The sequence below is a fragment of the Sphaerodactylus townsendi genome, linkage group LG11 (genome assembly GCF_021028975.2).
Source record: "Sphaerodactylus townsendi isolate TG3544 linkage group LG11, MPM_Stown_v2.3, whole genome shotgun sequence".
NCBI lineage: Eukaryota > Metazoa > Chordata > Lepidosauria > Squamata > Sphaerodactylidae > Sphaerodactylus > Sphaerodactylus townsendi.
Window position 1 is genome coordinate 41,991,640 of NC_059435.1, and position 11,383 is coordinate 42,003,022.

At 35.5% G+C, this 11,383-nt stretch overlaps 1 long non-coding RNA gene across 1 annotated transcript in view; it reads right to left on the reverse strand.

Annotated features, from left to right (window-relative positions):
- The window catches only part of LOC125440955, a 41,375-nt gene extending 30,322 nt beyond the window's left edge, over positions 1–11,053 (reverse strand). Inside the window, exons 1-2 of the long non-coding RNA XR_007245770.1 lie at positions 10,960–11,053; positions 2,844–2,916 (exon numbers count right to left, since the gene is read on the reverse strand). This is a non-coding gene — a long non-coding RNA (uncharacterized LOC125440955). The remainder of the gene's footprint in view (positions 1–2,843; positions 2,917–10,959) is intronic.
- Positions 11,054–11,383: the final 330 nt, after the last annotated feature.

Consider the following 11,383-nt stretch of genomic DNA (forward strand, 5'->3'; position numbering starts at 1 on the left):
GTGGGGGAAGGGCAAATGGCCCATCCACCCCCCACCCCCCCAGAGAGCCAGGGTTGCATATCTTTGGAAGTCTCCCTCTAAGTAATGGTATTATTCAAGCAGCTCTTATTAGAGCAAATATTCTCCCATGCCTTATTCAAGACCACATTTTTTGTGTGTGTGGGGGGGGTGTCACTACTCACTGGTCATCTACAGGATTCAGAAAATGGTTATTTTTGCCTTTTTAAAATTTATTTTACAATTATTGCAACACAGAATTAGGTTTCATTTACAAAGTTACTAAATATTGCAACTAACAGTTGTGTGTGGAATATTTCATGAAGCATTAAGTTGTCTTTATTATTTGGAATATTTTTGGGCTGAAGCTTGAATTTAGTTTAAAAGGACCTCAAGAATAATTACCTGGAAACAAATCCTTAAAATACCTGACTGGTCTTTTCCTGGTTCAAGAAGATTCTGCCTAGCTATGTATGGTACTGTGCCCCCTAGCAAACAAAAACCCCAAAAGCTTATGCCTCCGTACCCTGGAACTTCTGATATGTTTTTAAGAAATGTACAAATGTTATTTTTCAGATTCTTATTTAATTCAACTGCTTTTGTCCTCTCACATACTGAGAGAGTACTGATTTACATAGCACACTGCCTTAATTATTTATATAGCTCTTCCCCCTGCAAGTTGAAAACAATTTACATCTATTTTCTTCAGACTGTTTACAATCCTCCCCCCATAAAATAAACCAGGACTGCTTCCTTTGCAGAAAGTTTCAGCACAGAAAAGTGACGTAGCAAATTCATGGCTGCAGTGAAAATTGAACTAGGGACTTGCTGGTTCACAATTCACATCCTTGTCACGATGATGCGCCATTCTCAACACCACTGAAAACTTCACACCATTTAAAATCACTGGTAATTGCTGCAGACTGCTAGGAAGTTGAAAGGGAATTTCTTTTCTTGGACATGGAATGTACAGTATAAAATTGTGATTGTGAATACACTACTACACCACCACCACAATACAGAGTACATTTTATTTTATAATTTAAACAAAAGCAGTACCCAAGGGAATCTGGTGCCCATAAAATCAAGTTTTGCCACTGTCCTTCAATTATCTCTTGGATGGTCCTAAATCAGCTTAAGCTGTTTTATAGGTTTGTAAATGTCATTAAACACGTTGGGTTTAACATACAGTGGTGATCTCAATTCAGCCACCAATCAGGGGTGACTGAAATAAAACAGGAATGAAAGGGCTGTAGGTTTATAGATCATGCAAGAATTATACAGGGCTCATTAGAAAGGCTAAACTAGTAGTCCCACATCTATCACACAACAAAGCAGATTGTAGTGTTTTGTTATAGCACTCTGATTTAAAAGATGCTACTTGTACTGTAGAGCTTCATGAGATTTAGTAACAACCAGTGAAGTCTAATAAGTGAATAGCTGACTTTTGACTCTGAAAGTCTGTAATTAAAAGTGACATCTCTGTTAATGATTCACTACATGGATTTGGGCACACCACTGTTAGCTTCAGTCACCCATTTGCAAAATAAAATCAATAGTGGTCCACCTAAAATGGTTGATATAGGAAAAAATGTAATAAAACTTCGAAAAGCATTTTATAAAATTAGAAGCAGTTCAAAATAACATCAAATCAGAAAATGACTGAACTGCTGCATTATCATCTAAAGAAGAATATCCATATTTCCAAGAACAGCAAGTTGTCAAGCAGATTACTAACAAATCTGTTGTCAAATGACTGCCAAGCCCATAAAGCTATCTCTCACTGTATCATTTTCTGTTTTACTTTGTATTATAACTTTGTATTATAACTTTTCCCTATCAGTCCTTCCAATTTATTGCACAAAGGATTTTTCAGAACGGCATTTGTTTGGTGCATTTTCATCTAAGCTTATCAGACACCACAATATAACTTATACTTAATTCTTATTCCGTAGAACTTCTTTTCTCCTATGGTAGGAGTGTCAGGTTTGTTGCATTTTAGCTGGGAACTGATAAATTTAAAGTGATTCTTTCAGTCATGTAATCACCTGAAATGGCAAGTAGTTAAATAAGCTACTTCTTTTGAGCCAGCCTTCCTTTCCACTTAACTGCCACCAATGCAAGATTCCCTTCACAAAAGGGTGTGTGGAGAGTTACCATTGCTGACCACAATGACAGAGGTTTTTCCAGGTAAGTTTCAAAACCTTAATTTCCCCCCCATATATCTGAAGGAAAAAATACCATCGCTGTTTGTGAAAATGTAAGTATCTAGCCTGAATAAATATATGTAAGTCTCATCTAGACTAAGTTGGCTGAGGTTCTATTTTAAATATCCCCAAGCATTTATCCAATGAGTATAAAGAGTATAAGGGAATCATCACAGGGAAAAGTAATTTGATAATTTGCAACAAACACACAGATTAGAAACATACATATAAAATCCCAGTGGTCCTCCAAGATGTTTTAAATTTACAAAATAAGCATATATATTTAGGATTTTGTAAGATTCAGCTCAATTTGCTTGAGTTAAATGGCCCCAAATCCATGTTTAAATATGTAAGAAGTTCCTTAGTGGAACAAAACAAGATCTACTTGGTCAAGCATTCTTGGCAAGAATCCCAGTAGCCAGAAGGCATTAGGCGATTCACTGGAACGAACTACACCTGTGAATCACTACTATGTGCATCTTTATAAGGACCAACCAACATCTTTAAAGTTCTTCTTTTACTGGAAAATGAAGAGAAATGAACTTCAGACATGGTTGAGCACCATGTTGTATACTAGAAGCATCTTTTTCTCTTTTTAATTTCTTTTTAAAATTAACATTTAGCCAGAGGGATAGTTACCTGTAGCTTAAGAATTTACGCTGTAGATCTTCGTTGTTTCAATAAAAGCAATTTCTATTTCAGTATCAGGATCCTGAGAACATACAAACATGATTATGTACAATGTTTCTGCTGTATGAGGTTTTTAAGTCATGCTGCTACCATTAAAAAATAAACAAAAACTAGTGAAGCCCCTGTTGCTCAAGAAAAGGGAAAAATAATAAATAGGGAAAAAGAAAAAAACATTTTTGTTTATTCAAAATTACCTGTATTGATAGGATTTCAGATACTAGCATTGCTATTCTGAACAGTTCAAAAAGCCCATTAACCCACTGGATAGCAATACAAGGTAGACAGAGTTTTACACAGGTTGAAGAACAAGCTCAGTCATGTTTTTGCACCAAAAGATCCAAATGCAAGTTGAATGCATGTTTTACTCAGTATTATCCCAAAAGTGTACAAAGCAAAGAAAAAAGTCCTCAGGCAAGAAAACTATTACTATTTTGGATTTAAACTATGAAGTCACTCAATTATGACATCGCCATGTTGTTATAAACATTCGCTTTTGTCACACATGCAAGAACATTGCAAAACATTTTGTGAGATCTTTTTTGCAACTTAAATATCAAAAGCATCTGCCTATGAGTGATCAAGTTGGAAGTGAGGTGTGTACAGGGAAGAACAAGAACATTTTGTTCCAGTACAATTGTTGTTATCACCCAAACTTCCCAGTTACTAAAAACAGATGAGCTCTGGAACTTAAGCTAACTAATTCTCATGGGCACATCTAGAGGGGAAAGGGGGTACATGAAAATTAGGGTGTCTACCCACCTTGTTTCTGGCAGGGCTGCATAGGAGAGAAATTCCTCTCCTATGCAGCCCTGCCAGAAACAGATAGAGATTTCCTTTTTCACAGCATTTTTGTGTTGGCAAAAAGTTTCATCTTTTGAATTTTTGCTTTTATTTAACTTCCAAAAGGCACACCATCCTTGTCACAAAAAGTATTAAATTCAGTATATGATCTCTGTAAAAGTTTGCATGCAGTTTTCAAGAACTGATTGGTTCTTCCTTATCATTCTGAGATTTATTTTTTCAATATTGGCAAAAAACTGTCTTATTTTTTCCACATGTACCCCCCACCCGATCTCTCTAATAGTTCTATATGTATTCACATGTTTTCAAGAAAGACTGTAATATAAATTTCAGACTGCAATATAAATTCCAGTCAAAGTCAGAATTTTAGGAAACAGAAGAACCAAAGGTACAGCCACCACAATTTAAGTTTATGCTCTCTAAATATGTCGTTTGTTCATTATCTCTTGAGTGTGCAAAATAGTTTTTTACCCCTTTGAAAAGGGAGATTATACAGCATGATTAATGCAGCCTATGAAATCCTGCTTTTTGAAATATATTGTTTTGGTTTAATTAGAAAATTAAAACAGTAAAATTAAAACCAGTTCTCTTAATTTCCTTGAAAACCAACATTTAAAGCATTACTGATAGAGGTGATTCTACAGGAGCAGTGTTTGCTTTTTAAAAAGAATGTTGTTTTATAGCTTTTTAGAAGTGAGACAATAGGTGAGCTCAAAGTTACTCACCACCACCACCACTACCTTATGTAGACAGTTAATTTTATAGTGTAAATAAGCTGCCCACCATATGGAAACAGGTTTTCCCCGTACCCCCAGCCCAATATTGCTGTTTTTTAATTCTTCTAATACACTTACCAGAGCTGAACAAAACCAGATGCAACAGGTAAAACTGATATGTACTTCTGCTTGCAAAAGCATAAAAATTACCTTTAAAACCAATCTATTATAGCATTGCATGAACTTTTATAAGAGTTTACAGAACAGTGCTAACACCTGTTGCCTTGTTTTATATGGTGTTTTTAAATTGTAAACTGGACTCTGAACAGTGGGCATAGAAACAATCTAAACAAATGCATTTGCATTCTGCTTATGCTTGTTTGTAAATTTTTGTTTAAATGTAGCTGCAGTTTTACTCCAAATGTGATGAATCAAAATTGGTTACTCTCTGCCCTCTGTGACCCCCTATTATGGTTCTCTGTTGATAAGCATTTTGAGAAGTTACCACCCACATGTGAGAGTCAGGACCTTTTCTTTAAAGCCAGCTAATACCAAAGATGACTGAAAGAATTATTACTAGCTTACCTACGACAGTTTAAATATTAATTAGCTAGATGAGCCACATTGATTTGCTACAGTTTTGTGTCACTAATACCAACTGTAGATTTACACATATTTCGATGCAAAGGGAAATAAGTCTTGTTTTTACACTGGTAACTTTTAAAAACTAAAATGTCATTATAGACATAAATGTTAGGTAGGTATATAAAACAGTTTTACATTTGAAATGGGGAAAGGCTGCGTGCCAAAGATGAGATTGTATTGTCCTAATTTTCATACCCTGAGATAATCAACTCTAAATTACACATTTAAAACATTAGATTTGATTAATATGGAAACAAATGATTTTTCTTGACACATTTAAGAACATACATCTGTGGAATTTAATATATTACATTGGACTGCTACAAGATGCTTTTCAGGAATGCAGTTCACTCACGCTCTAGGGAAAACATTGTTTGAAGAATACTTGATAGAAGTCTCTTCCTAATAGTTGATTATTTTCATGAAGCTCAAACTACTTGGATGTACCCATTTGTCAACCACTTTGAGTCATTTTACAGCACTTGTAACCAAAGTAAATGCATATTATTCACTGACACAGATCCCTGTGTAATTCACATGTTTTCTCTTGATGCATTAGCAGAAGATTCAGGCAAAAGCTGTATTTGACCAGTACTAGGATTACTCCAAATTGGTGTTTGTTTCATAGGAAGGAAACTTGAACTTTCTTATTTGGTGATATTTTTCTTAATATCTACTGAGCAACAATATTGAGTTTTAATTGCAGATCTCAGTTTACAGTTTCAAGGGATCAATCAACAAAAACTAAATAGAACTAGGATGGAGTTCACAAATTAATCTGTAATATTCTCGGTTCTAGTGGTTTATAAACACTGAATTCATGTATATAGGTGTCATTACAGAATACTAAAAGTATGTGTCAAAGTATAACTGACTGTATCAAGAAACTATTGAAATATGCATTTTTGGACTGACATGCTAGTTGTCATACATGACTCTCAGTCATGGAAATCCTAGATATGTTTATTTGAAAATATGTATCATTGTAAATATAATGGATTATGCTGCCAACTAAATGTATCTGGAATTGCAAGAGAAATTACACACATGTATAAACATAAATTGATTTAATGTAGCTCTAATCAACCTTATCATTCAAGATACACCTTTAATTTCTGTTTACATAAAATAGTTTAAAATTACCTTAGTTATTTTTAGAAGTAGAAAAACTAATTCTTGCATAAAATTGGTATTTGCATGGCATTTTAATAAAGCTCTACATTAATTTCAAGATAAACTAAGCAGCTAAAAAACTGTAAATCTAACAACCTAGTCTCATAGTTAGGAAATAAATATTAAGACTATAGCCTAAGCATAATTACTTGAAATCTATAAGATTTACTTTCAAGTAACTCTATTTCTGGGCTGGGATCTTCTGTTAGGTATTAAGGATGCTGAATTGTAATATCACAGGGGTGAACAAGTTTACTTCAATGGCATTTCATACTAGTAGTACTGAATGTTAAATCTTTCCTTCCACTTGACAAAACAATTTGATCACATGGTTAGCAAACAAACCTATTTTACATAAATGAAAACAACAGTTCTCCAATCAAATTAACTGATTCATCCAAGCATTTGTACTATATGAACATTTTGGATGAACATTTTGTTGTTTTTAATTTACACACTTCCTTACTGTAAGATCCTACTGATTTCTAGATTATCCTGCTTTGGTAGCTAGGCATAAGTTTTATAAACCGTTTTACAGCCATCTTGTTCAATTCTATGAATGTTCATCTTGAAAGCTTTTAACAAAAATTTGGGTTCAAACTTCATCTTTATTTTGTGTCTCATTACCTAACATTTTAATGAAAGTTTTGTTAGATGTGTGAACAATGCAGATATACAAACATATGAAGTATGTTTCAAACATGTTTTGTACTGTTTGATAACCAAACTCAGAAAATAATAACAAATCAATGACTTGTTATGATTACTCCAGCAGCAGATTTTTCAAGTAAATAGTAACACTGTATTATTTGTTAACTAAAAATGTCAGAATTTCATCCTATAAATCACTTTTCAATTTATTTTATGTTCTTAAGTTAGAGACAGAAACTGATCTACAATAAACCATTCCATACTAATCATTTCTCTCTGTACTAAAGTTTAAAAATACAAGTTGTTTGTGAGAGATGTTTCCATTATACAGATATTCCATTTATACAATCAAAATTCAATGAACATTAATACAAGCATACTGTTAGATAATATTTCAGTAAGCTTACTAAATTTTACTATATGCCAATAAAGATATTTGCACATGTATACAATGAACCCAATTTTACATGTATATAATGAACGCAAATGGAGTCAAAGGTGTACATTTACTTTCCTGGAAAGACTTCTCTGCATGTTTGAAAGCAGCTTGAAAGAGAAATACAACATTTTTTCTGTGTCACAGCTACATCTATTTCTTTCTCATGCAGCTGATAAAAAGTACAGGAAAGGAAATTTGCCAGGTGACAACCACTCTGCATGTCTAATACCATGGAATCAAGCAGCCCTTCAAATCCTGTCCCAGCACCCTACTGAATGCCTTTCAAAGCCTCACAAATAGTCTGGCAGGTTCTTTTAAAATAGGTAACAAAGTAGATCCCCCATGAATCTTCAGACATTTTCCGTTTAGGGTGCACAATCTTTGCTAATGGAATAGTCTGAAAGTCTTCTGAACCTTTTATATTTCCAAAAATTCTGTGTTGCACCGAAGATATTGCATACTATTATCTGTATTTTCAAGCAAGATATAGTTTCAAATCTAAACCGAACAAAGAAAACGTTCACGGTCCTCAACTATTACTGAATAACTGCGGCCGCTCAGTTCTGTTAACATTATGGGAACTGAAGGCACAATGCAGAGACTATTTTGAACATAGAAAAAGGTATTTCTCCAAAGCGCCTTAAAAACTGGAGCGAGCAAAGTGCAGACCGAAGATACAAGCTGCTAATGGAGTGCAAAGAAGATAACTGCTGCAAAGGTCGAGAAGCCTCAGCTCCAAGTCGGTGTATTATTACATCCGCCCCCACCAAAAGATTCAATCCCCAAAGAAAACTCTCCGCCATCTACTGAAGGAAGAGGAAGCTGGCGAGCTAACAAGGGAGTTTACCAGAATCTCCCCCTCTCCCAGGTCTTTCCCCTTCTTGGAGCCCCATCCCCAGGCCGCTCACAGGGGAAAAAAATACCAATCCCCCCCCAACTAAACAAAAGACGTCCCAAAAGCTGAAATGGCGTAAACTGCCTTTCGCGCCACAAACTCGAGAACCGCCCAGGAGGACCGTGAATGGAGAAGAGACTGAGCCAATCAGGCAGCCGGCGGCGCCCGCACAAACCAGGCGGAGAACGTTGATAGGTGCAGTTCTCGGCCAATCGGAGGCAGCCCTGCTACACACACACGGAGAGATGCACATCCCTGAGCTCACGCGCGGTCTACTACGATTACTACGGCTACTCCCATACAGTTCGCGCTTGTTGTTGAATTGCGGGCTGGCTCTACGCGAGGAGGCGGCTCCGGCGCTCCCTCTCCTGAGCGACTGATATACACTTTCCACCAAGCTAGGAGTACCAGATGTGAAAATAGAATAGCCATAAGGATTGCTTTTTTCCAAAGAAAAAATGTTGTGTATAGACTGAGTTCCCCCGGCTGGTAATGATTATTGCACGGGCGGGGAGGGAGAAGAGTGTCTGCAGGGTAATGTGGTTGTGGCACAGCACAGAACGGGGGAGGAATGGTGTACATATGAGTCAGCTGTGGATATATTCAGGAGGATTAAATCAGTGTCCCTGGCATACTATAGGAAGTGACTGATACGTTGTGCCAAAGACAAGATGGGGGCGGGGAAGAAGGAAAGGCAGTCACAGCAAAAAAAAAAAAAAGAGGAAAAAGACCCGCATACTGCAATGCTGACCAATGACATGTACTCCTTAACATTTGATAATGTCACTGGCAGGTTTGGGATAATTTTATCTGAATTCCTGCAATCTTAAGCGTCCATTTTCTCCAATTCTCTCCCCCTAATGCCACTCTCCCCCTGGTACCACTTATGAAACATGTCTGTATCCCTACGATACTGCTAATAGCAGAGGAAATGTTCTCCATGTTGTAAGCACCCTGATGCAAGGGAGACCTAACTACTAAAATAGGGCAGAGTTCATTAGATCAGGCCTTAAGGCTCCAGAACCATATTTAGCTACGCTAGTCCAGTTTTTCTGGCACAGAAATTCTGTTTTGAACTTGCAATTTTAAAAACATTTCATAACGTTTTACATTACCCCACCTCAATTATTTTACCCATTTCAGGTGATAAAACTTTTCAAAGCCCATTCAAATATAATTCGAAGATAAAATAACCTTTAAAACTACTGCAATAATGTGAGAAATTTATGTCGAATTGCATTTTACAACTAATACTGCATCTTAAAAATATTAACGTTGAAATTTTGAGTGTCTTATTTTTTTCCTACTAAAATACAGCAACAAATTATGTTGGAAGACTTTAAAAACTTTATTCTGAAATGAAACTTTTGCCAGTTAATAAAGAACCCTCCCTTAAATTTACAATTTAAAATTCAAGCAACACACCAAAGTTACTGGCACATGCTGTTCAAATCACCACATTCACAAGTATTTTAATCATTATAAAGATAAACTTCTGCATTTTAAGCAAAAGTTACTAGTTAGCTATAAAATACTCAGGTTGAAATTTGTAACTTGCAAAACATTACTATAAAGTGAACACCACATGTTTAAATTTAATCTCTGGCAATCAAAAAAATCCTTATAGAGACAATTATAGTTTCAGCTGAAACTGAAAATGGTTCTTATATTCCTTAAAAGATTAACCAGTTTAGCTAGTTTAAACAAAATCCTGTCCCATATGTAAATGCATTCACTTAAAAAAAAACAATTGTTTCTACTTCTGCAAAAGCAACTAGAAGTATGCTTATAACATTTTTGTTCAAATGTAAATTAGCATTAATTCAGTTGGACTTCTATACATAAGTATATTTAGCATTGCAACCCTAGGTTTTTCTATACCATTACCTGAATATTTTTAGACCTGAATTTAAGTTTTTGCATTTAGGATTTTTTAAAAAGTAAACTGATGGCCAATTTAAGTTAACATTCAAAACAGCTAATGTAACAAAACGTTTAAAGAGATACATTTATGTTCATTCAAACACACTAAACTAATTGCAGACCAAAAGTACAAACTTTATTAAAACTACTAACAGAACCTACATTTTAAATATTAATTTAAAGACCTTCCTACTTTCTTATTCACAACAATTTGTGGAGGAGTGCAAGAATGCAAAGACTGGCTGAGATACACACACTTAAGTGTTTAGCTTTGTTCTGAAACATAAAAAAGGTATTGACTCATCTACAGAAAGTTAGTTCATTAAATACTTTTTTGTAAAATTACACATTACTAATCTGCTAACAATCTACGATGCAATCTTTTGCAGAGTTATATCTATCTAAGCCCATTGACTTCAGTGGATTTAGAAGGGTGTGACTCTTTTAAGGCTGTACTGTTTGATACAGAAGATTTTGTTCTGCTCTAAAAATACCTTTTTGTATCCTATCATTCTCCTGCAAGTACTGCCCTGTCTTCTTTTTTGCAAAACATGGATTACAAACTGATTATTTCCTTTTAACAAAATCACAGCTAACAAAGACATTCACTGAAATTCATTCAAAATACTTTTGCAGATTAAAATTGCAGTTTACTTGATCATTATAAAACTGAAGCTGGCAAAACAAAAATCTATAGTATACTGGAAATTCAAGTATTAAGTAAACCGTTCTCCATATCTTTTACACTATATCCCTCCCCTCCAGATCTACAACAGAATAAATGAAGGCTTCCACTAAAGTGAATTCTTAAACAAAACCTACTGGATTCCTATATATTAAATACAGCGCAGGCTTTCATTTCCGTATCCTCTCTTCATCTTCAGGCAACATTTTGTTTGCACTGGAACTAGGCTCCGCACACTCTGACCCCTCCCCCCACAAACCCACCATTGTGCTCTTTACAAATGTTGAAAATTATGAATGGTTACTTGAACTAAGTGGGGGAGGGGAGGAGAATGGGGGTCGGTAGGTGGGTGGACTCATTCTCTGCATACTATGGAAATCCAAGGGCTGTGTTGTCTCACCGTTCCTATTTTCTGTGCTAGAAACCCCCATTAACTAGATTTAAAAGAAAAGGGGAAATAATTCTCTTTGACGGGGCGGGGGGGGAGCAGATGTCCGGGGAAGCACGCTCTTCTCTGCACTCCCACTTTTTAATCACTCTCCAAGAGGCCTCCACCCCTTT